At 33.0% G+C, this 27293-nt stretch overlaps 1 pseudogene; it reads right to left on the reverse strand.

Moving 5' to 3' along the window:
- Nucleotides 1-511: 511 nt before the first annotated feature.
- On the reverse strand, nt 512-24108 carry LOC149548462 (uncharacterized protein At1g76660-like; annotated as a pseudogene).
- Between the last annotated feature and the right edge of the window lie 3185 nt (nt 24109-27293).

Consider the following 27293-nt stretch of genomic DNA (forward strand, 5'->3'; position numbering starts at 1 on the left):
ATTAAAAGCCTACCATGGAAGATTTCATGATTGTGGAAGCAACAATACACTCCATTGGTAAATAGTAACTCATTCAATTTCTCAAAGTCCCAAATTTTACAAGTTAAAAAAAAAAAAAAAAAAAATCAAATGAATTCAAACTTTGTGAAAGGCACACAATTCTAGATCAATAAAGAAAATAGAAGTGCATAATAGAGAGTGAATGCTTCTCAATCTCAACACCCTCCCAGCCCTCCCAGAAACCACTAAAAAAAATCTTTAAAAAGTATATCCATTATTTCTCCTAACAAATGGGAAAGAGTTAGATATCACATTATCAATTATAACTTACTTGTGGTTGTTTCATGCAAAAAAATTCATGACCTCTTAGTCCATTCTTTGCAGTCCTTTTTTCTTTATATCTTATCCACTTTTCTATAATTGAACTTGATGCATATGTTCCAATTTTTTCATCAAATTTGAACTCTCCAAGCCTTGAAAATTTCTCTAGTATATCAACTTTAGTGCAATCTTTTGCTTCGCTTGCACAGTTGGCCTCATTTCCTCCTAATTGCCAATTATGTTTTGAGTTAGCTATAAAGAAACAGAAAAATTTGTTAATTTGCAGGGAAGAATGCAGGCTTTCAATATTAAATGTAGTTCCCCATCTGCCAGTACTGTAATCTCAATCTCATCTCCAATAAGTTCAGTAGAGCACTGAATTTTACAAATGATATTAGCCATATTCTTTTAATAAAAGTAAAGAGCATTATATTATATAAAAGGAGGAATTTTCACTAACCACAAACAAATCACGAGAATGCCACTGTAGAGAATTTTCAAAGAATATTAGATATTCACTATAATAGAGATGGAAGTTTGTTAATTGTATTACCCATGCTTTGTCCCTCTAGATTGTGTCCTTTGTGATCCATCAATAAAACTCCATATCCAGAATCAAAGAAAGCTCCATTTGTCATCTGTGTTTTAGTCTTTATATTTCTCCTATCAAAGGCTTCAAATTCTACACCATCTGATTTCTATGCCCCAAGGCTATCCCCTAGAACTTCTGTAACATCACGATTAGAAGTTGTAACTTCATCGGCACTAAATCCAAAGGATGCTCTATATGCTTCAATCTGTTCCATGTCTGGTTTATTGGGTCCCATATGCCAATTCTATTGTGCATGCTCACCATTATTAGAGAAATCATCTCTTTCTTGGGAAGAATCAAATTGTTTTCCCCCAGACTGACATATTGGCTGAGACTGATCCAAGCATAACCTTGCCAACTTGGTAGAGTCAAAATGAAATGAATCTTGTGACAACACAAAACTTCTAGGGGAGGGTATGTCATGGTAAAACTTGGATGGTTCATACTTGTATAAGGTGTCTTGAAATTCCAGGGATGCATTCCAATGTCCAAGATACTCAAGCTCAGGAAATAGTGAACTAGAACCAGAAACTCATAGCTTTGGTGATACTAGTTGACTAGCAGGACTCCCTGGATATAGTTGGTATGCAGCTTGAAGATCATTTGTAGCAACATAACCTTATGTTGTATAAGGAGAGCATGAGAAAGTCACACCATTCTCCTTATTGATAGTTTTTACATCTAATGAAGATGCAAGTAATTGAGCAAAAGGCACATCTAGGGATGATGGAGTTGTGAGATGAGCTAATTTGGGTGGGGGAGTTAATGGAGCAGTTGAAGGTTTAGTAGTAAATTTTGAGAAAATAGTAGGTGATACCAATTGAGTCTCATGTGCATATGGTCCTATAGCAAACATGGTTGATGTTGGTCCACCAGGTGAACAAACATTGGTAGACAGAGACAAGAAAACATTTGGTGACTGAACACTAGAAGGATTGCCTGAATTTGTAAATGAAGCTGGGGAAGAGGGAGGTGCCAGTAAGGATGGATTTAAACCTGTGGGTTGATTGGGAACACCAGCTAGTTGAGATCCATTTCCTCGATTAGCTGATGTATTTCCTTCTGGAGTACGTGATGTTGGCACAATTTGACATGCTCATTTTTGTGATCCAAAACATGATAATCCTTTCCAACAACCTATCTTCCATCTTCTATACTATTGCATGCATGCATAACAAGATTCAGAATGACAAACTCGAAAACATGTGACAACATAATTTGTGGATCAAATAACCATGAAACTTATCAAAAAACTATAAATAGAAACTAAGAACCTAAAAGCCTATCCCTGGTAAGGCAAAGAACAACAGTATTGGGATGACCAAGACCTAGTGACCATAGAACTAATATTCTGGGAAGTTCTATTGGAGAAAAAGAGAAAATGTCTCAAAGAATCCATGAAGTTACCCACATACAACCAATTAAAAATATTCAAGAAAGTATACCCAATAAAGGGATTTCAAGATTGATTTTCTTTTGGTAGGTAAACAATGGGATTAGGACCCACTTTTGATCCCAAGCCAACATTAATAGTGTTTGGACCAAGTAGGGATTTGAACCTTAGTTGCACCATTTACTACAGAACCAACAAACCACTACACAAGAAGGTGATCCCTAGGATTGGATTTTTATTGTAAGAACTTCTTCCCTTTCACTATTTATGTGCAATGCAATGTTAAAAACCAAAGTATCCATACTACCATACCCTATTCCTGTTAATTCTGGAACAATCACAAACAAGAAAGAAAACTTGAAAGTTTGATATGATCTTGGATAAAAACTGATGTGCTAAATCAGAACAGTAGATTCATTCAGAAAGAGATGTAAATATAGGTAAAGTGCTTCCAAGACTTGTCCAATGCCCTGGTAAATTGAAAAACAAATGTCAAATAGTGCATATCTCAAGAATCAACAAGGGGTCATGCTGAAGATTTTTGGTTAAAGAAAAGCATATATCACAACAATAGAAGTTACAAGATCATTGCTTAAATTCTCAAGCATTTTTGTGTTATGACACCCAGTTGTGTCAGTCCATTGTACATTACAAGATTCCCTATTATCAGAGATGGTTATCCCCATGTTGACTAAAGATAATAAAGGAGAGGTTTAATTAATTTTTTTCTATATCTACATTAAACTTGGCATTGTAGTTGGCTCTTTTTTTGTCTTGTTGATATGTATGCAAGAAACCTTGTTGCTAATGAAGAGTATCCAAACTGTCCAAAATTATCTTGAAATAATGGAAGTAAGGGTTGTACATCTACTGGAGTTTCTTGTAGCCTATCATTTTTCTAGGTTCCTTTAAAATTGTCTTGGCCAAACCTTTCAGCATTAACTGATTTAGCACCACATATGGAATTCAAGATGCAGTCATCATGATAATCCAATGCCATCTAAGTTCCTTGATACTACAACTGATCCATAAATATGGAGTTAGACCTCATGTTTAATGTCTGTTTCCTATCAGGCATAGAAATGCTTACCGATATCTAACTTTTGAAAGGACACACCCTAGAAGAAGATGGCAATATAACTGAATTACTTTCGCTACCATTTTTATCGGCAATGTGAGCTAGAAGATTTCTTAGAGGATTATCAAAGCTCTCCTAACAACCAAGGTTAATGACTTAATAGAAGTAGAGAAATAATAGATGATTCATGCCCATTCCCCTTGTCTGTGCCTAGGGAGCTAACTGACTTCTAAGGCTGTAAAGATATGAATTACTGATGCCTTAAATATGAGCATGTCAACTTAAGATTTACAAGTATAACTACATGAAGACATTCTACATACCCTGTCATTATATGTACATATTCCTAATTCCCTAGTGAGCATACTCAACTTTCACTGATAATCATAAAGTAATGGAAAGAGAATGTTGAAAACCAAACAGCTGAGAAATTATTGAGATTTTATGGAGAAGATGATAAAAGGAAGAGAGAAATAACATGGACATGAGATAGGCATGCTTGGTAAGAGGAAATTGTTTGAATGTGGAAATACTAAAAATAAACACCTACCTCAAACTCTTAAATATGCTCCTCATAGAATCCTGCTACTCATCAAGAGATTAATTGACAAAAATCAATCTAGGCATACAATCAAAACCAACTGCAAACAATTCAGCTTTGTTTAACTACATGCATTCACCAACCTTATTGATTGTCCACTAACATTATTAAATACTCAAGTCTCTACACAAATATGATTGTCTTTACACAATTGAATACTCAACATAAGAGAAATATCAAAAAAAGAAAACCTTCAGAAATATGCCCAACTCCACTGCGCTTGAAAAATCACACAATGGTAATCATCTATTCCATTACCCAGAAGATCAAATATATAAATAACAGTGGTATAATGAAGAGAAAAATGGCAACCCAATGAATAGGATTAATGGAAAAGAGAAATGAATAATCATTGGCACTTGGCTATTCAAAAGAGGCCTGACCATACAAAAAGACATGATTGTTATGAATAGTGGCACAAATGTGAGGAAGAGTGAACACTATGCAACCACTTTTATCTGCATCTAGCTTCATGTTATAGATATTTTCATGTTGGGTAAGCCTAACTTTAATTTTGTGGATCATATGTAATGTAGGATTGAGGAATTGATTTTGAAGACTCGAGGCATCCTATTAAAAAATTTGAATGCCATTGTGGAAGAGCAAACTGCAGAGGTGTGAAGTGATTAAATCACTATAGAATCTTGTGTCATCGGCAATAAAAGGATGCATGAAAATTTTGAGTAAATAGTGTCTCCAGGATCTCGTACTTGTTATTAGTAATCTTTTTTTTTAGATGTACTTTGCATTGCTCAACCAAAACATGTTTTCATGATTTGCTACAATTAGTAGATTAAAGACATTTTTTTTTCTCTCCCTTCTGGATATTGTGTGCAGACTAAGACAATTTTGCATATAGGTTTCTTTGAAGTAGACTCTTAAGCCACCTTAGTTGAACATTTCTTCATGGATTTTTAAAATTCCAGTAACTCATAAATCAATGTAGATAGCTCTTTGTATTATTTTCTGCATTTGTTGCTTAGTTGCTTCTTTTATTTTTCTTACCTGTTTCAAGTTGCAATTTTCCACATTTCAAGTTACAATTCATAGATGTTTGGACAACTCAATCTACATTACTCAATCAGAATATTCTTTGCTTGTAGTTTTTGAATAATGGTATTTCTTGACAAAATTGTCCTCTCTGTTCGCATGTAAGAAATCATGTGACATGTTTGTGTTATGTCCCATGTGCAGTCATCTGTGTTTTTAGACTGATTGTTTGCAGAATTACTTCTTTTTTGCCTATGACTTATGCTCAACTCTTAAGTCTTTTATCAAACCCTTATTGATTTTTTGGTATTCTAGTTTTTATACGTTGGTCTGATACATAAATGATGAACTTATAATATTGCTTATAGCTAAACAATTTTTATTCTAATTTGGAGTTGTAATCTTATGGAAAATATGAATGTTATTTTTGATATGAATTATTGGTCTTTGCACTACAATGCCTTCTCTGATTTAGCTGTATGAAATTACTTATATGCCAAATATAGTAATTGCTGAGATGAGTAGAACTAAGAATGGATTGAAGAGATAAGTTCTTACTTCCAATTTGATCTTAGATAGTGACCAAAAAATGATATTTTATTCACTATCTCTGTAACTCCTAACGGTCACATATCTTATGCTTTTAAGCGCACTATTAAAGACTCTATAGTGGCAACATATAAGAGAATCTATCATCATCAATCTATAATGATTATTGTTTTTTATTATTGCCACTATTGTAGTCAGTAGTCACGGGCTATTATATCCTTCATCATATATTTAATCATGTGAATCACTATTCAAGGGCCATTAGCCACTCTTGAACTTGAAGGTGGGTTGTATACTTAAAGCTGGTCGACAAGTGCTACAATGGAGTAGATGGTATCTTACCACCTTGGTGATCGACTACCATAAGCTAAGGTGGGTAGGTAGAAAGGGAAATCCTCTTGAACTCATTGACAAAGTATGTATACGTGGATTCCCTCCCTCACTTTTCTCACCCACCTTAGGTGCTATAGTGCTTGGGAAATCTGAATGTATAATTTCTAATAAAAAAATTCTTCTTTCATACTTATCATTATTTATATAAATCTATATGCTATGTGGATATATATATATATAGTTGGAGATGGATATTCTTACTTCTGCTATTTTATTGGCATGTAGACCATTCCAATTTTCACTACTGACTGATCTCTTCAATGTAATGAGTCATTTTCTATTTAATTCTTTTCTTATTCCCATCAACCGATTCCTCCATATGCCCCTTCATTTCTCCTATTCAAGGGTGCAAACAAATGATTTCCTATTGCCTTAGAAATGTCTTGATCTATCCATGGTCTGTGGGGACCTCTGGTTCTGTTGTTTCACTAATCCTCTTGAACGTTCATAATTTGTTCTTCCTTGTAGAAATTATTTCCTATTATTCCTTCCTTATTATTTCTTTGCTTAGTCTAGATTATTTAAATCTCTTGTGGGATCATGGATCAGCCGATATTCCAACCTTTTCAGGGTCTTCATCAAATGCTTTATTAGAGGCATATACATACATTAAGTTACATAATCTAATCAACATTATCTATTCTCTCAAGTCCAGTTAGCTATCCTACCCAATGTATCAACTTCTCTTATTGTCCTTCATTTATATCAAAACTGTAAAACTGTAGAACTTTGATTATACTAAGAAAACCTTACAAACTGTGTGACAAAATCACTCAGTAAGGCGTATAATATTTTGGTTAAGTTTTAGTGGGGATGTGGCAATCCCTTCGAGAGGATAAGAGATTGGATGTGTGTTCTCAATATTATTGAGATGATGTAGGTGGTGGTTAATGTGTTATGATAGGTGGCTGAATGATTTGATATGGACATAGATGACCTATACAATGCTTATATCTATAATGTTATAATGTTAATGTGGATAATACAAGATGCAGATTCCTACCTGATTATGATTACGTATGAGTGTCATGTATACATGGATGCATGATATATGGCTTCTACCAGTATTTATGATTGTTGATAGATATATGATGTATGGTTGATGATTATTATGATGATGAAAATATGTTTAGACTAATAAATTTAAATGCTCCCTTCCAACATCCATAGAGCCTCTCAAAGTCTATAGATCAATGCACATGTGCTTTTTTCTATGTTTCTACAAATACATCCAATTTAGGAACCTTAATAGAAGACATTCTTTATTGGATTTCTGATGATGATGGACTTCATGGATAGTGGTTATGCATTTTTTTGCTCATCTAAAGCTTGATTTGATGTAGGAGCCTACTGATTTTACAAATCTCAGTCATGTGCTAATGACCTTGATTGTTTTATGAAAGAGCTCTTAGTTTCGTACATAAATCTGTGCTTACCAAAGCATTAAGAAACACAATTAGTTGAACAGAGCTTGTATCTTATTCACATGGAAATCCACACACAAACACATAGGCTCAATCGTCCTACTTAAGGGGTTTCACTAATCTAGCCAAAACAAAAACCTAATCGTATAGACAAACCCTTCTCATATGCCAATGAATAGAAAAATAAATAGCTATGATCTTCTCCCTATTTTAGAAAAATCCCTTACTGTTAGCAGAAAGTTAAGTCCATTTTATGTGGATCTGGGATTTTTAAGGTCTCTTTCAGTCTTTTGATTTCAATCTTGCTGCTTATCCCAAACCTCACTCCTCACAGATGGATCTTTTAAAGAGTGATAAGTGAGAAATATCAGCCAGGAATATGATTTTCAATTTGTGATATGTAGTGTCACAGGTGATTTTCTTACATTGGTTAGGACTTTAGATGAGCACCTCAATATATCCTTGTGAATTTCATCAATTGCATACATGGTAATATGATTAAGACTAAAGAAAATTGAACAAATTGTATTAAGGGTAATATGGTATACAAAGGAAAATAATTGCATCAATCTAAAGTAGAATGTGTGCTCTTGATGTCTTTTACTCTTCTATGCTAGTAATGGTGCACTTTGAAATTCAGTGGTGAGGGCAAGTCATTCCCTTACATTCTTTAGGTGTCATTTTAGTCCTTTAATGAGGCTTCTTTTAGCCTCTCTATCTTCTAAAAATTTTGGTCTCCATCCAGAAAAAACTAATTCGATTAATGAGAAAAGTAGAAGCAACCTTAAGCCCTTGTTTTTTTCCTTTCAAAACATTATCCAAATAGCATAATCAAACCTCATCTTCCAGTTTGTTGATAAGGAAAAGTAACTAAAATAACTAGTAGTAAAACCTTTTGATTCACAAGCAGGCACAATATCTTGGAAATCAATTTCTAATAGTAACTCACAATGAAAATGCTAATTCAATCCATATCACAAGAAGCCTTTTTTAACAAGAATAAAAGAGTGTTTCCTGAGAATAAAAGGCTCTGTGCATGTAGTTCCTAATTTTCCGTGCATACATTCAAATTTCCAATCAATCTCCTATATTCATAAAAAATATTTCTGAAATGTAGGGACAAAAGCAGGTGTAGCATGACAAACAAACTCTTTAATATTGGATTTGATTTGTATGGCATATAATGGCAACTACTTTTTGAAAGGAGAGTGACAAAATATTTTGATATTCCTACCATGTTTCAACTGTGCAGTTTTTGAGTCAAATTTGACCCAGGCTTCATGAATAGTGCGTGTTTCACAAGAGTCCATCTCTCATGAGAATAAATGGAACACTTGGCACTCATGTAAGACTACATATGTCATCTTGGAGTTAATTAACATAAAAAGAGATTACAATTTACTCCAATTTCAGCCAAGGCTTTCCTTATAGACATATTAGATGTTATTGTAACAAACTAAAGGAAGCATTAAACAGTAAAAATTTCAATAACCATAATTTTGGCAAGGGGCTTACCATCACAATTTATTGCCATACAGTTTGGTAAATATATCCTCACCCTTGAATGAATGTGTTTTAAAATAGCAAAGTAACAAATTTGAATAAAGAAAAAGCAATCCCATGAACTTCTTTCTATACATTATAGTATAGAAAGGTTTTGATTATACAAGTTATTTTTGCCATTCGCAGGCCTAGATGTTTCATTAAAACAATTTAATGGACTTTCAAAGGATAAAAAGTGATGGTTAATCTATTATTACCATGGTCTCCAGGAGACAAGGGTACTTGAAGACTAATACCAGTATTAGCACAACTAATTTTCAAAAATTGGAGACAAGTACTTCGACACCATTTTGACTAACAGTGGAACTTTGAAAACAATAATAGTAAATTATAAAAATTGTTCATAAAGAATAGTAATCACTAAAGCAATTCTCTATATAGAAATCAATCATGCAATAGTTTTATGCCCAAATGTATACACTATCAGCAGACCTAATCACACTATTACTTTGCATGGATTTTTGTGGCATCAAGAACACCAGCATGAAACATTATGCAAGCTTATTTTATTATTTAGCTTCTATTTTCTCTTTTAATGAGTTTTTCCCTAAGATTTTAGGTAGGGAGCATAAAATTTGAGAGACTCGGAGATTGCAGGAGACAACAACCAATAGAACCTTGAGTCGAGAAGTTTCTGAATATCTCTAGTAGTGGAAACACAACACATCTCTGTCTCTCATGATGATTACAATGATGATTTGTAGTATCTGTTCATGTTACATTATTTTTAAATCATGATTTCTTTAAAAAAAAATAGATCTTCTCTCAAGACATGCTTTCAAAAAGAGTCTTGAAAGATCAAGATAAGATGGATGGAAATAAGAAGCATAAAAGAAAAAAGAGAAAACACATTCAATACTAACTAAACAAATTTATTTTTCTCTTTCAACAGATTTCAGATTTGAAATGTATATGAGTGCATGCACATTTTCCACATTTGATGTGATTTCATGATAGAGAAATATTAGAAAGCAAACAACATGTGTGATCATCACTACTCGGGGAAACATTTTGGGAAAAAAATGTTTGTGTGTGCGCTCATGCTTGTTCTACATAACAAGACAATCTTAAATGCAACATTAAATTTCATTGACAATTATTCTCTAAAGAAGCACTTGAACTTAACGCCTTGTCTGATTTCCTAGATAATGTGTATTTTCTCCTATAAAATTATTCTTCCATGCATCAAAAGAACTTTGAAATAGAGATTTTTTTGAAATAGCTTGAGTTCATATTAAATATTGTTTTCCCAAAATACACAATAACAACTTCTTCGATGAATAATGTCAATGATGACATTCCATTTTTTAGGTTGCTTAAACAAATACTATGAAAACAAAACAATCAATCATCTACGTTGTTCTCAAACTCCAAATATTAATTAGCTTTCCTTGATGCAATAGTTCATCCTAACTACTAAATTCAAAATTGCAGACCTTATCTATAGCCAAATTCAATCTTGCAAAATTCTAGGAATGATACCTAATTCCAACATTGACAACAAAAGATGACAATCTACATTAGAGAAATCTATACATGGGATAATTTGCAAATTTAGTGTCATTTCTTAGAACTTTTCTTATATGGTAAAAATTTTTTATAAGACAATGCACCCATTACACAAATCATGCTTTAAAACCATAAGAAATTAAACATTCAATGATGCAAACTTACTCTTTGTCTCCTAGTTTGATTTCATTACTGCCATATTCAGGTAGAAGAACATGATCGCCTTCCTTAAAGCTATCAAGAATGGTGTTGGTTTCCTTACTATGAGTCCCTGGTCCAACTGCTACAACCTTGCCAGAGTTCAACTGAACATAAAAAAATTCAAACCACTTAATCCCAAACCATAAATAAAAATATTAACAACACATTTCATGCGTATAGACCACAATGTAGGTCTTTAAATAAAGTTGAAAGAGGAAAGGATTTTCTATGCATTAAAATTAATTCAACCTAAATGGAACGTGGAAGTCAATTATATTTTTACAATGCAGATATAAGACAATTCTATTTTAAGAATTTGTTTATATGTCAAGCTAAAATTATAAGATTATGAGCACATGAATCATCTATTTATTTCTATGATTACAATGAAAATAGGAGTATCCATTACAATAACAAAAAAAAGCCTACTAATTGTACAAATCTTAGTCATGTGCTAATGACCTTGATTGTCTTATGAAAGAGCTCTTAGTTTCATACATAAATTTGTGCTCACCAAAGCATTAAGAAACATAATTAGTTGAATAGAACTCACATCTTATTCACATGGAAATCCACACAAAAACACAAAGCCTCAATTGTCCTACTTAAAGGGTTTCACTGATTAGGCCAAAACAAAAACCTAACCGTATAGACAAACCCTTCTCATATGTCAACCAGTTAAACAAGAAAGATAGTAATAAATAGAGATTCCAAGTGAATGTGCATACCTTCATACTACCAGTGTAGGCACATGGTATTTCCATACCCTTGTTGATGTCTTCCTCTTGGTAAATCTCGCATTCTATGAATTCGCTTCCGTCCTCATCAATTTTCTTAGATGATCTAACTTGATAAGATGATACCACATTTTGTTTCCCCAAAATCTAGGTAGGTGGCATTGTGACATTGACATCATTTACAGGCTCCAAGGTAGGAGAAGTTATCAAACGGTCAACATACAAAACTAGGTCATCCACCATTTCCCTAACACTCAGAGGTTTACAATCCATAGGCTGAAGCCTAAACATATCCAACATAGAAAAAAAAGAGCTATGATCTTCTCCATGTTTTAGAAAAATCCCTTACTCTTAGCAGAGCCACAATGAGAAAAGCCAGGTCACGGGAATGAAATCCCAATTTTTCTTCTACCTATGCTCAGGCAAATTTGTCCTCATGGCAATGAAGTCCAATTTTTCTCCCACCCGTGCTCATACTTTAGAATTTCCCATGAATTAATGAAAGTTTTTCTCTTTTACCTGTGCACATGAATGAATGAAATTTTTCTTTCTTTTTTTATATGTAAGATTTGTGTTGGTCAAAACACCCCGTGTTGGTCAAAATTTTGACCAACACAGGGCTTACATGTAAAAAAAAGAAAATTTTGCCTTAACATTCCAACCAACCTAAACTTATTTAGTTGATGGTCAAAAATTTTGGTAGAAAAATGAGGTTAAATGTAGTAGTGCTTCTAATAGGGTATTGAAATCCTTTAATAAGGTAAGACCTAATAGTCTTTGTAAGCTTTTAACATAGTAGACCTTTCATTATGTAGATAATGTTTCATGATCAAACATTGTAACCTTCATTGGATACACTTTATTACTGCAGTAGTGAATATTTGTGGGTGTCATCCCCATCCTAGTTTTTCCTTCTCATTGGAGGGTTTCTAGGTAATCATATCTTATGTCTTATATATGTGTGAATGCTTACTTGTTTACATACTTTAGATGTATATGCTTTACATAGCATTTAAATTTACCTAATGAATTATGAGATGAATGTATGGTGAATGTTTTTATGGGTTAAAATTTAAAGAACTAATTCACACCCCCACAACCCCCCTGCTTCTCAGTTTACCTTTCCTATTGTAATTCCAACAATTGGTATCAGAGCTAAGTTGTCTAAAAGTAAAGCTTTGTAACTTTGAAGAAAGATCTTGAAAATGGAAGTATACAAGTTGGGAAAAGTTATTAAGAACTAGGAGATTGAAATACAACTCATTCTACATCAATTGAATGAAGCAAGAGAAGATCTAAAGAAATCATTGAGAAGAAGGAAGGAAATTTCTATTAAGGAGAATGACACACAATACCAAGAGATGGACACTACTAAACTATTAGTAGATGGAAACTCTAATGAATTTGATGCAACAATTGTAGATCTAATGGAAAATAATAGAACCCTAGCTAAAGAGATCAAAAATCTTAAGATAGAGCAATAATCACAAGCCATATTACTATGTGAGGTAACCAAATAGAAAAAGAAAGCTATGGAAGACAAAGTCATGATTGAAGATGAAAAATATTTTTGACCAACAAACTAGAAGAGAGATCATCAGAGGTGACTAGGATTGCTAACATGCAATTGGAAACTTTGGGTCAAATGATGATTCCAAATCATGAATTGAATACAAAGGATATTGAGATCACAACACTAAAGTTGCAAAATGAAAAGTTGAGCAATGATCTAAAAAGGGAAAAGGAGTTTGCTAATTGTTTTAATAAACCTAGTGAAGCCATCAAGTACTTTGAACAATTGATGAGATCCCCTACATCTAACAATGATACATCTAGATTGGGATACACTAGTACTGAAGAAGGAGAATCATCCAAAAGTGTCGACGAAAGGAGTGACAAAGATAAGAACTCCAAACCTAGTTGTCATAATTATTGTAGGATAGGACATGTTGCTAATGTTTGTAGGAGAAAGACTATAAATTAGAATGTTAAGAAGAAGAACATGGGTCACTACCACAAGTGCAACAAACAAGGTCATCAGACACATGAATACAGAACCAAGACCATGCACACTCAAAGATTTGAAGGACACTATTAAAATTTTCAGAAGTATGGACATAGAGATTTTGAGTGCAGATCCAAATCTAACTAGTCATCAAACAAGAAAAAATAGGTAAAGAACAATGGAAACTCTTATGAATGGGATTATAATACAAGATATAGTTTTCATTACTATCAAGGGTATGGACATGTTCCTGAGAATTGTATTAGAACACATTTTAGAAGTGATTGCAAAAGGTGGTTGAGTCAAACTATATGTTTTAGTTGTTTGAAGACTAGTCACATTAGAAGATATTGTCCAACAAGGTAAAAAATACCAAATTATGAGTTCAAAAAATGAAAAGGCAAGGCAAATATTGGAAATGTTAGAGATGAGATGAACAAGACATGGAAGAGAAAGGAGGATTGCAACACATCAAGTGTAGATGGGATCACTTCACCCAATAGGTTAGGTTATCACACCTCATTAAATTAAGAAATCAAGACATATGAGGGACTAATATTTAAAGGATATAAAATACATCGGTTCTAAGGATTTAGTTTTTAAAAGATTACACATGCATGAATAAAGATGCAAAGTGGTGTTAGAAATCACAAATAAATCTTTAAGTTTTGTTAGTTTTTTCATGTTACTATCGAGCATGAAAAGTTTCATATGGTTGCCAAGTGAAATGTTAGTGGATGCTACTCTAGAAAATTTTTTAGTTATGGCCAAGCTTGTAGTGGTTTTTGATTGTATGGAAAGACATGTGGATGTTCAGTGAGCTAGAAATTCAATTGATGTCAAACTTATAGTTGTGTAAGCACTTAGCATTAAATGTAGTAATTTCAAAGGCTATTTGATAATTTTCTTGTTCATTTGACATCATTTGAAATAAAATAAGGGCTTGAAGAGCTAAAGGAAATCTAGAGAATTTGATCTAAGTTTTTGTAGGAGATTTAAACTGCTATTTGACACCATTCTAGCAGAATTTATAAGCTATTTATCGTGTGCCAAGCTATGTAGTTTAAAATGTTGTAAACCCTATTTATATATAATGACATATAGTTCTTTGAAAGAAGAAAATTGTAGAGGGAAAAGAGATTTTGAATGTTCAATTAATTAGCAATGAAATCAAACAACTTATTTTCAAGTCAATTCTAGAAATATCTTATAAGAAAGATCCCTCTAGTGCATTGTCTATGATACTACTGTAAGTCTTGATGATTCAAGATGTTAAGAATTGTCACACATGAAAGATTGGAAGCATAGGAGACATGGAAATAAGAGAACTATATGGGAAGATATGAAAAAATTGAGGGTTGAAGGAAGAATTCAAGATTGTAGACAAAAAAGGGTTAACTTGTACCCTATATTTCCCCAACATCTTAAAACCAAAATGGATTAAGATTTTTTTAAGCATAATACATGATAGCTCAGTATGGTTAGAGAATGGGCTAGTGAAAATCACAAAGAAGATATTTCATAGGGTATCCAACCCTAGATCACCCAAACACAATGAGAAGTGAATCAAAGGAGTTTATTGAAAGGAATTCATTAGCTGTATGGAATAAAAGGGGAATGACCATTGATACTATTACAAATCCCCTAGTATTTTTTGTAGTGAGGGTAATAGTACATAAGTTTTATCAATCTAGTAGATTAAAGAGTGTACATTTCATTACAGTGGATATGGGCTACAAAATTGTAAAGAAGGATCATACTTATGATCTTGTTGAGTTGCAGTTGTAGCAAATAATTGAGAATTTAGGAGCTATAAGGAAAACCAAGAGTGCATAGTATAAATTTGGATCTATTTTGGTATTTATTTTCTTCTATGTGCAAAATACATTTCTTAAATTTAGGAAGGTTGCATGGAAGGTGAATAGATCAATTGCAATACAGATAGGAGAATTTATTGAGCAATTAGGTACTTTGAGTCATTAATGACTAGTTATTTTGAAGATTTTAAGAAATCTATGAAGAAAAGATTAAGGATACCAATCTCACTAGTGGAGGAACATTTTGATGATTTTTTCTTCCTAGTTGATACTGGGGTATGTGCAGGATCATGGTGTGCCAAAAAGTGGCGATTTGAAAAATTTGTTGTTTTGAAATATCTCAAACCATATCAAAATCTATTCCAAATTTTTTCCCACCCACCCTAATACTAAATGAAAAAAATTAATATCTTTATAAATTCTACTATACCTTTTGAAACCAAACCTATATGGTCAACTTTTAAAACATCCTAAAAATGTGCTTTTGGCCTATTTTTATGTGATTTTTACTTCAAACATGTAGCTAACGACTTTTTTTCACCAAAATTTGATGAAATAAAAAGGGTTTCTTAAAAAATTTCTTATCTTTCCATAAATGTAAGGTTTGTCAAATTATGAGTTTAGTAAGTAATTATTACTTATTTTCTAATGGAGTTATGTATACAGTGCTAATTGACACACTACTTGAAAATCAACTTTAACTTTCAAATGGTACAACATTTTTTAAATCCAAAAGATGCATCACATTCTATGTTTCTTTTGCTATAAGGAAAAAAAAAAAAAAAATTAAATTTTGCATAGTTTTGAATTGGTTAAGATTATTAGACATGAGATTTTTTTATTCCAATAATACTAAAGTCAAAAATTAAGTATTAATTATTTATTTAGAATAAAAATACCCAAAAATATGTGTCACATCTAGGCATGAGTCTACTACTTATATCTGGAATATTATTAAAAAATATTATCATTTGATTTTGATTAAGGTGGTCAGACATATGTCTACTTCTTATTTTTGTTCTCAATTTTTTGTAATATTGCATCAAAATTCAAAATTTTGACCAATCAATTTTTATTTTTTTGAGATAAGTCCTAGTAGTATAGAAACTAGATTCATTTTGCTAGAGGTTATTTTCTCTCAATTTTTTGATATAAAGTTAATAACAAGTAGAAAATTGTACATCAAGTTGACATAACCCTAATTTTTTGATTTTTTATTGCCACTTAAGAGCATAGTTTGGTTGACCATGATCCTGCACATACCCACTAATTTCACTTATGTACAAGTAGAAATTTCTAGGGTAAGATGGCTAAGGCCATTAGGATATGAGATCAATGTTGATGAGGCCTCTACAACAATCACAACATTACTTGTAGAAGAAGTGGACAAGGAAGCCAAAGCATTTGGTAATTATGACTTGGTCAAATCAAAGATTACTATGGAATTGAAGAATGCTTTTGTGATCACAAAGAATAACAAATTGGTGAAGAAATTGAAAGAAAAAATTGGTGAAGGATTTGAGAAAGAAGAAGAGGAGGAAGACGAGGAAGAAGAAGAAGAAGAGGAGGAGACACAAGAACAAACACCATTGGCACTAGCACAAGTTTAGGGAGAAAATCAACATGAGAAAGAAGTAGAAGCTAAAGAAGATGTTGAGGAAGAAGAAGCTGAGGAAGCACCTATGACTATTGAAGAGAAGAAAATTAAGGTGAAGACTCAAGAAATGCCAAAACCAAAGAAGGTTGCAAAACCTAATTAGCCCAAAACTACAACACCTACCACAAGGGATAGTACAAGAGTCACTGCACATAAGGCTAAAGAAGTAGCCAAGCCTAAAGAGTAGGAAAGTGGAGCATGAAAAAGACCAAGAAGCAAGTATGTTGCTAAGGTTGAATTTGATGAGAAGAAGGAAAAATCTAATGACAACAACCAATTCCAAATGGTGACTCATAGTGCCTCCTTAGAGTTAGATAATTAACGTGAGAACATTAGAAACAATGTTGATTCGTCAGGTTTCTCTCACATTGAGTTTGATAATCTTGGAAAGATTGAGAAGAATCAAGTAGAAGAGGCAGTATATACCATGATGGATATATTTAAAAAGACTCCTCTAGAACTTGCCAACTCCATTCCTAAAAGCTTTTATGATAGAGTTGAGTAGAAATGGCACTATTGTTTAGACATTGAGAAGAAAATTAGGGAGACAACCCTCACTCAAGTTATATCAGAATTTAGCAAGGTAGAAATGTCTATAGCCATTAAGTAATATGTTGTAAGATTTGTGCCAAAGTATAGGGCATTTAGCATATTGAAAAAAAGCATAGAGGATTTTGTACAAAAGTCCAAACAAATGTGGAAAATTACATATGGACTATAAAAAACCAAAGAAGTTGACCAAGTACCTATTGAGGTAGGAGATGATGGAGAAGATGACAATGAAAAAGGCACAGTTAAGGGAGGCACTAATATGAATATTGACAAGTAGACACCAACTAAGGAAGAGAAACAACTAGAATAGAGTGTACAAGATACACAAATGTTGAGTGCTAGCCCTCCATAGGTGAAAGCGTAAACATTGAAACTATCAAAGTAAAGGATGTTTCTGATACTAATACTTAGAACATCAATCCCCTTATAGAGGAAGATTTGAAAAAGATACTTTTCCAATCCACTCTCCAATCTAAATTATGTAACAACCCTGTATTGATAAGTGTGGATGAAATATAGAAGACAAAATCTATAACTATAGGGGAGGAGGTAAAAGCACAAGAAACAACTATAATCACTCATCAAGTCATAAGTATATAACCTTCACAACCCATATTTGTTTATCAAAGGAAGGAAATAAAAAAATTTACTTTCAGTACATTGATGGAAGACACTCCAATCTTAGAAAATGAAAAAGAAGTTGAAAAAGACAAGGTTGAAAAAATTGGAGCAGACAAGGTTGAAACATTAGTTAATGATGGGAATCAAGGTCAAATAGATCAAGTAGATGCATTTTCACCTACACCTCCAACACAAAAGTATAAAAGGAAAAATCTAAAAAAGCTAGTTTGACACCCAAGCTGAAGGAGCTACTAGCAATCCAAGTACTGGTGATATTACCAGAATCCAGTACTCCTTCCAATCAAGCTCCTCAAAGGCCGAGCATAGATGCTACACCATTTCAATATTCAGTTTTGAGTCGTAGCTCATCAAAGGTGGAAGAGGTAATTACTTATGGAAAAGTTAGCCTAAATGAAGAGATTATATTACTTAAAATTGACTATGCATCAATCATAATTGAGAAGATGGGTATAATACAAGAGGCCCTAGAAAAGAAAAAACATCAAGAATTTCTTAGAAGGGAGCATAGGTAGAAGCAAGCTTTTATTGATATCAAAGATATTTTCTTAGATGCATTCAGTCTACCTACTCTAGATTAAAAAAAGCCTACAATTAAGTAACTAACCAATATAGTGGAAAGGGTTAGTGACACAGACCTCAATACTAATGCTAAACTATTAGAATGGTTTAAAAGAATGTTTCAAAACAAGGTCAATGAGAAGATATCCAGTGGTATTTCAGTAAAATAGGTTGAGCTAGCAACCAAGATAGCGAGTGTGAAGAAGGTACTAGAGAACATTTTCTCTTGGTATACCAAATTGTGTAATCCCACACTCTTCACACAAGAAATAAGGAATCAAATCCTAAGTTTGGAGAGTCAAATGCATTCATCTAATTCTCTATTTCCCAAACCTCCAACTCAAAGTGAGAAACATTTTAGGCTCCTCTTGCAATCCCATAATCAATTAGCATTATTACAAGTATATAAATCCAACATAAGGGCTAAACTTATCATCTTCTAGTCCTCATTGAATCCTCACATGGATATTTTACACAAGGAGCTAGTATATGTAGAAATACTTCTAAAAAAAGACCCCAATCTTTCTAAATTATATGGCTTAGTACACCTTGCTTCCAAACTGGCCATCTAAATTAAGTCTTTGGAGGTAGCTTGTGACAATCAGGATGGAGATGTTAAGATTATACTTGAGGTCCATAAATATTTTTTGAACAAATACACTATAAGTGTATAACCCATTGATATTGGTGTCAAAAATGGTGAGTAAGAGAGAAGAGGGAGTAAGAGCAATGGACAATCAAGAAACAGAGAAAAGAGATATCTATACCAAAGGGAGAGTAAGAAATATAGAAAGAGTATCATATGATGCAAATCTATTCAGCAAGAGAAAGATTTTGATATAGAGTACAATACATAACTGAATCAACAACTCAGGGGGACTTATGAAATTTTGAGGTATAATTCATATTGCAAAATTTTGAAATTTTGTAGAGAAGCCAAACATATATCTATGTTATGCTTGTAGGAATAAGATTATTAATGTATGATCAAGTGTTTTTGACACTCATGTCGAAGGGGGATATTGTTAATCTCATATTTTTTTTGACCAATAAGTGTCTATACATGTAAGTCATTTACTTAGTTCATGCCAAAAAGGTAACATATGTCAAGCACAACATATAAGCTAGAGCATGTCAAGTAAATAGTGAGTGCCAAGTCACTCATGTGCTAAGTAACTCAAGTATCAAGCAGATAGTATGTGTCGAGTGATTCAAGAGCCAAGTAGGTAGTCCATGCCAAGTTATTTTGATGCTAAGTGACAATAATGAAGTCATAGTTAGTGCTGAGCACTAGGGACTTCAAATGCTGAGTAACATAGTTTTTTGTTTTGGTACAAACTACTATGTAAACCATTTTTGGAATGACTTAAGGATTGAATTATCATCTTTTATTGATAAGGACACATCTTATATGTGAATTCCTATGTGTTTCATACATCCAAGTAGATAAAGGGAAGGTTTAAGTGGTATATAGATGAATCATAGTCATTGATTCATACCTAACCCTAAGTTATCTAAGTCTTCTTAAGGAGGACAAAACCCTAAATGTTCTATGAGTTAGAAGGAGAGTTTGCATGCACAAATAGGATATTCATGGTGACCAAGGTATTATGATCTAAGATATATTATAGAATTAGTTAAAGGAGAATAGAGGAAGGAAATAATGAACAACAAAGAGACATTTGATTAAGAAGGATCAAGTACACATCAATATAGAGGTGATTTGACATCAAGCAATAGAGTGTTAATCATAGGATCATTACTGATACATTCTAATAGTTGAATCGATCAAAAAATCTCTTAATAGAGTAGTCCTAACAGGTTGTATTAAAATTATCTAACAACCTCCTTACTTAATTGTAAGTTGAATTCCTTTAACTAGGCACACTTCTAACAGGGTGTTGAAATCCTTTAATAGGGTAAGACCTAAAAATCTTTGCAAGTTTTTAATAAGGTATAACTTTCACAAGATAGATCATGTTTCATGATCAAACATTGTAACCTTCATTGGATACACTTTATTGAAACAGTCATAAAAATTTGTGGGTGTCATGCCTACCCTAGTTTTTCCTTCTCATTGAAGGGTTTTTGGGTAATCATATCTTGCATCTTATATATGTTTGAATTCTTACTTATTTACATATTTTATATGTATATTCTTTACATGGTATTTTAGTTTACTTAATGAATGCATGGTGAATGTTTTTATGGGTTAAAGTTTAAAGCACTGATTCACTCTCCCTCTCAGATTTTACCTTTCCTATTGTAATTCCAACAGATTAGATGGTGTGGGAATTTTACTTGCATATGCTTGTTACAAAGGATTCAAAGTTTATCAAATGGATATGAAGTTTTCATTTCTGAATGGAATTTTTGAGGATGAAGTATAAACTAAGAAACTTGAAGGTTTTGTGGAACAAAATTTAAAAAAACATGGTCTAAAAACTACATGAAGTACTATATGGATTCAATTAGGCACCTTGAGCATGGTATGTAAGGTTGCATTTATATTTGATGAGAATTAGTTTTGTAAGAACTAATGAGAATAGTAATTTGTACCTAAAAAGTGAATCTAATAATAAGATCCTAATAGCTAAAATATTTGTTGATGATATCATATTTGGAGGACATGAAAGTATGTATAGATCATTTTTTGATGAAATAAGAGAGAAAATTGAAATGTCTATGTTTAGAGAGATCAAAGTCTTTATTGTATTGAAAGTTCAACAAGTTAAGGATGGGATATACATAACACAACCCAAATATATCAAGGAGTTCCTAAATTTTTTTGGCATGGAAGAATCAAGACCACTTGGTATATTGATGATAATTTTATGTAAATTATTTAAGTAAGATGAATTTGCTAAGGTGAATGGAACATTTTATATATCAATGAGTGGTAATCTAAATTATGTTGTTCATGGTAGACTAGGTATTGCTAATGTTGTTGGTATTGTGGCAAGATTTTCTTCTAATCCTAAAGAAATACATATGGCATTTTTGAAGAGAATCATTAGATATTTGAAAGGAAATGAACATTATTATTTATGGTAAGAGAAATATAGATCTTTTGAGTTGAGATCCTATTACAATATATAGTCCATTGATATAACTAAGAGGGGGGGTGGGGGGGTGTGAATTAGTTATCCAAATATCATCACAAGTATTAACCTTAAATTTTTTTAACCATGTGAGTAATATAAACTAAAACTTCAACAAAATACTCATACACAATTAATACTAGATATGTTAACTAGGGAAACCGTTGATCAAAGGGAAAAACTTGGTGGGGATGGTACCCACAAGATGATGTACTAATAAAAATAACTCTTGTTAAAGGATAGACCCTATTAGGAGTCTATTACAATATTTAGTGCATGTGAGTCCCTATTTGGAGACTTTGAATCTCTTTTAGGAGATTCCAACCCTATTAGGAATTGTGCCAACCCTGTTAGGAGCTGTGGAAGATAGTTGAACCCACTACCCAAATAGCTTCAAGGTTAAGATCAAAAAACCCATTGTCCAAATAATCTATGTATTATTCCTTGCAGAATAATATTACTGAAATGTACTACCTTCCTCTATATCTTTCCTATCAACCAAACTTCTTTTCATTCAGATTTTGTAACCAGATCTCATACTATGCATCCAATCATCCCTTGGATTTCTTACACACATTCAATAAACATTTTGCTCTTTCTTGCTCTATGCACTAATCCTTCACATTCCACTTGGTCCTCTTATCCATAGTACATTAAAAATAAGGAAAAAAAAAACTTTCCTTTATACCTTATCTTCATAATAATTCCTTGAGTTAGCCTTGAGGCTTTCTCAATTAATCAAAATAAAATAATTCATTCATTCATAATTACAACAATTCTATTGGCCCGTAGGCAATACAAAAATTCACATGTGTGAAACTAGATCTTACGCACATGTTGGTGTTGTAATACCCCAAAATTGGTTCACTGCCATCTCAACCAATTCTGGTCTATTTCTGATCAATCCTAAAGTCCTATTCCATTAGGCAAATTCTTATTCGGCTACTCGCTACTTGACTTAATTGTCAGATGCAAAAAATCCTAATCTGCATTCATCATGCTTATTATTTAATTCCTATAGTATTTACTCATATTAGTCACATTAAACCTATTGATTAATATTTAATTTAATTACTAAGTATTTATACTTTAATTAAATTAAATTATATCTTAAGGCTAATGTACTATGGAATTAAATTTATTTAATTTAATAAATGTGCCTAATTTAATTAATTAAATGAAATTATTTAATTAAATGGAGAACTTACTTGTAATTAATTAAACAAAGTTATTTAATTAAATGGGAAGCCATTCCTAATTAATTAAATGAAGTTATTTAATTAAATAAGAAAATTGTCTCTAATTAATTAAATGATTATTTAATTAAATAGAGAAGGTAATTATGAGAGCATATCTCATTTTATTAAATTAAATATCTCACCAAAATCTCTCTTCAGTTCAAAAAAAGGGAAATTTCTAGTTCACTATTGATCAAAAAGGAATTAAATCAATGAACTCCTTATTCTACTCAAATTAAATCAGTTAACTTCTTATTCTACTGAAATTAAATCAGTTAACTCCTTATTCTACTCAAATTAAATCAGTTAACTCCCTTTAATTTGGGAATCTTCCTTTATGACTGAACTTCACCTTTAATCCTAACCGTTGATTGAAATCGATCTCAACCATTGATGGATTTTAGGAAAATCTATTTAAGAGACCCTCATCTCTCCATTTTGGGAGAGGATGAATTTGGAATTTTCATTAAATTGCTACTGGAATTCATAGTCACATTTCCTCATATTTTACATACATTTGCATCCTTAGCTTAATTTCATTTAGCATGATATGCATATGATTAATTTAGTTTCCTTTACTTGTTCTTAGATTAGAATGCATTTCTCATTCTAGCTTAATCTGCATAATCATATAGATTAAGTTCATTTCTTAAATCCTTCATTTTTAGAGGGGCTGGTTTCTTAACACCTCAAATATGAGGATATCTAACAAGCAATTCCCTTTAGATAGAAGGTAACAAGTCGCCTTGCCAGCTGATTTTTAGATGAACAATCCAACGTTCATTTTGGGATGAATCCACAAATAAGGACCATGTTAAGGTGTGTGTGTTAGCATAGGTTGCATTTTCACATATACATTTATGGGGCCCACTGTGGGGCCGAGAAAATTAGTTTTTCTAGCCTCTTTCTGCATTTTTAAAACCATTTTTTGGTTCTTTATTCATACCATTTCGTACAAAGTTGAGAATCTTTGCGCGAGACTTTTCATTTTTGCACGAGGATCTAGAATCTTCGTGTGAAGATTCTTTCCATATCGTGCAAAAAATTGCCTGAGTGCGCGAAACTTCATAGAACACTTGTTTCTTCACACGGGCCGTAATATAATTTTGTGCGAGTTGTAAAACTTCTTCATGCAGATTGTCAGGAATTTCGCACGAGTCTCTACTGACAGATGCTTTTTCTTGCATTGATTTTCGTATTTTCTAGTTTTTCTACTAACTGCTCACTGTTTCTAGTTTTTTTGTGTTTTCTAATTTTTTGGAATAGCATAACAACAGTTTGCGAGATAATTAGAAAAGTGTGATAAAGTTGTTAAAAATAGGTAAAACATCTACTAAGCACGTTACGAGGATTACTAGGTAATTCTCTTTAACTAATAACACTTCATTTGGAGCTAAAATGAACATCTCTTGTGTCAAGCTTGTGTGTATTTCCTTCCATGTTCTCATTTTACAACACATGCATAATTCGATACTAGGTTGTGATCTCTATTAGTTTCATCTAGCAGGATTGGTTACTAGTGATAGATATAATTAGCTATCTTGGGTTATTGGACTCACTAATCTGCCAGTCCCTCATTTCACCCTGTGGTTGCAAGATCAACACCATGTTAAAGGGGAGGGCTCTATAGGAAAGAAGTGTTAAATGCTCCACTAGGCAACCCTTTTGTGCTTTCTAGAACTCACTAGTTTCTGAGTTGTGGACTCATTTTGGCTTGTGTGAGGGGTTAAATGTTCCACATCTTTGGACTCACCTCACATTAGTTAAAGTGTTAAGTGTACCACCTTTTTCTCTTTGATTTCTTTTGGATAGATTTTCTTTCAGGAATTAACATCTGTACACATATAGTAATTAGACCCCCATGAACACTATTCGTGAATCTTGAGAGAGTGGGTTCCTAGTGAAACTCCTCTCTATGATAGATTCCTTGTAGGTGGGGAGGATACTTTGAGCATCTCACAGATAGATGAATCTTTAACTTGTTGATTGAGACATCCTTTCTTTGAAGAGGTTGATAGATCACTGGGAGTTGATATCATAGATATTAAAGAGATAATCTTAGTTTAGCATGTCAAATTAATCTGCTTGCTTTGATTGGGCTGAAAGTGTAAAGGTGTCAAAACCTTGGATCTGAAATCTAAGTCTCCTCATGGTACACTATTGTGAGTCTGTCACCTTTAGAGAGGGTTAACCATAGCAGACAATCCCTCTATAGGGAAAACTGTGTTGACAAAACTTCGAGCGGTAATAGCCATTTTTGACGTGGTAGTGACAATCACTATATAAATGTCCTTATGGAAGAAATCTCCATGGGTGTGGTTCATTGTGGGTTGTCAAATCTCCCTAGTAGCTCTTGAAGATTAAGTTCTCAGACTGTGTTAAAACCTCAGTGCATCAGGATTGGAGGTCACCCCTATGATTCATAAAAGTTGCAGAGTCAAAACATTACTAAAAACCTTAGAGAGGCCAACTTTTCACTTTCTAGGAATGTGTGCAATGATTGCAAAACTCTTTGAAAACATACACAAATAGCTCTCCTAGGGATCAGCACAAACTAAGTCACTTGATTGTTCATGCGCAAGGTTGCTTTTGCCCTTGCTCATTGTTTTTAGACGTGCTTGAAATCACTTGCTTGTTGTTCTACATGCCTGTTTATCTGCTTGGTTACTGAAACAATCAAAATTTGTCAAAATCAATTGCTGTTGTAAAATTGGTCTGCCTTCTTATGCGAAATCATTTTGGTCTTGCTCGAAATCATCTGGTCCTAGCGTGAAATCATTTTTTTCTCGTGCAAAATTAAATTACTGTTATGAGTCTTTACGCAGCCCTGTGAACTTCTTCGTGCGAAATTAAACTACTATCACTAACCTTTGCACGAGACAAAAAATTTTGTTGTGTGGTCTGTGAAACTTCTTAATGCGGCTTGTAGAGGTTTTTCACACGAGATCTTGTGTCAACATTACCAATTTGGGTCTGTTTTAGCTATCTGTGGCTTGCATGCTATCCTTTTTTGCATCTATTTATCACTCTTTGTTTGCAAACAGTCCTAAAATAGTGACACTTTGCTTAGCTGAAGACTTGTGTCTTACACCTTGACTAGTCTCTTCTCATAAGTATTTTTTTGGTCTTTTTCTTAATGCTTGTCATACTTTGTGTCACATTGGTCATAATATTTGGCTATTCTAGCCTTTAAATCAGACAATTTGTGCCTTAGTGAACAACATTCTTACTATTATCTTATCCTTGTCCAGGTTCTAGCTTCTTGTCCTTGTCTATGACTATCACAACCAGAAGTGGTAATGAGTTTTATCCCGATAACCTTAGACATGGTCATGCTAGGGGTTGTAATCACACAAAGGTTGCTTACCTTTCATTACACAATCTGTATCCAGTTTGGCTAGTGAGACATCTTCATGATCTCCCTCACCTGCTAGGTCATCTCGAGTTCAACAACCATTTTCTAATTTGCAACAAATTAGGAATCCTTTATACCAAGAGGATACTAAGATAGGTAGAGGTCTTGCATTCCCAAACATGATGTATGATCCTTTTTCCAGAGACCCTTTTGAAACACAAAACACTAAAATTGAACACATTCCTATAATGACTAATCGTGAACCTAAACATGGTAGTCATAGTCGATATCAAGAACCACCTAGGGATGACAAAGAGAAAGATAAAGACTATGACACCGATCAGGAACAAGAAGAGGTGGAAATCCTTCCTGAACACATAGAAAAATGTCAAAGAGACAAAAACTTTCAAAAGTTCATGGGAATCCTAATCAACGAAGAGAAAGAAAAATACTTTCTCAAACTTGCCCAAGAGGGAGCAAAGTTACCTTCTCATTTCAATGTAGAAACCATTGTCAAAACTAAAGAAGAAACTAAGACTTCCAAACTCCAAAAACAATTGAAAATTATACAAGACCAATTGGCTTAGATGATGCATGAGAAAGAGAAACCCACAAAGACATACACATTGGATGCTCTTTGTTCATTTCCATTTGACAAAAGCATAAATATGCCGCCTTTCCCATGAGGCGTAGAATCACCCAAATATGACAAGTACTTTGGTATTACTGATCCCCAAGATCACTTATGGGAATTTGGTGCTTTTTTTATGGATTTTATACACAATCAAATGTACCTCATGTGTTTATTCCCTAGAAGAATAGGTGGTCAGACTTTGGAGTGGTTCTCACATTTACCTCCTGGTATCAAGACGTTTGACAAAATTGCCAATTCATTTGTTTACCAATATTCTCATAACATTCAACACCTTGTCAATATTCGAGATCTATGCAACCTTAAATAGAAGGTTGGTGAGCCATTTCCCACTTTCCTCCAATAGTGGATGTTAGGTTAAACCA

This window comes from Cupressus sempervirens, chromosome 7, assembly GCF_028749045.1.
Source record: "Cupressus sempervirens isolate cs-2001-9-10 chromosome 7, ASM2874904v1, whole genome shotgun sequence".
Classification (NCBI taxonomy): Eukaryota; Viridiplantae; Streptophyta; class Pinopsida; order Cupressales; family Cupressaceae; genus Cupressus; species Cupressus sempervirens.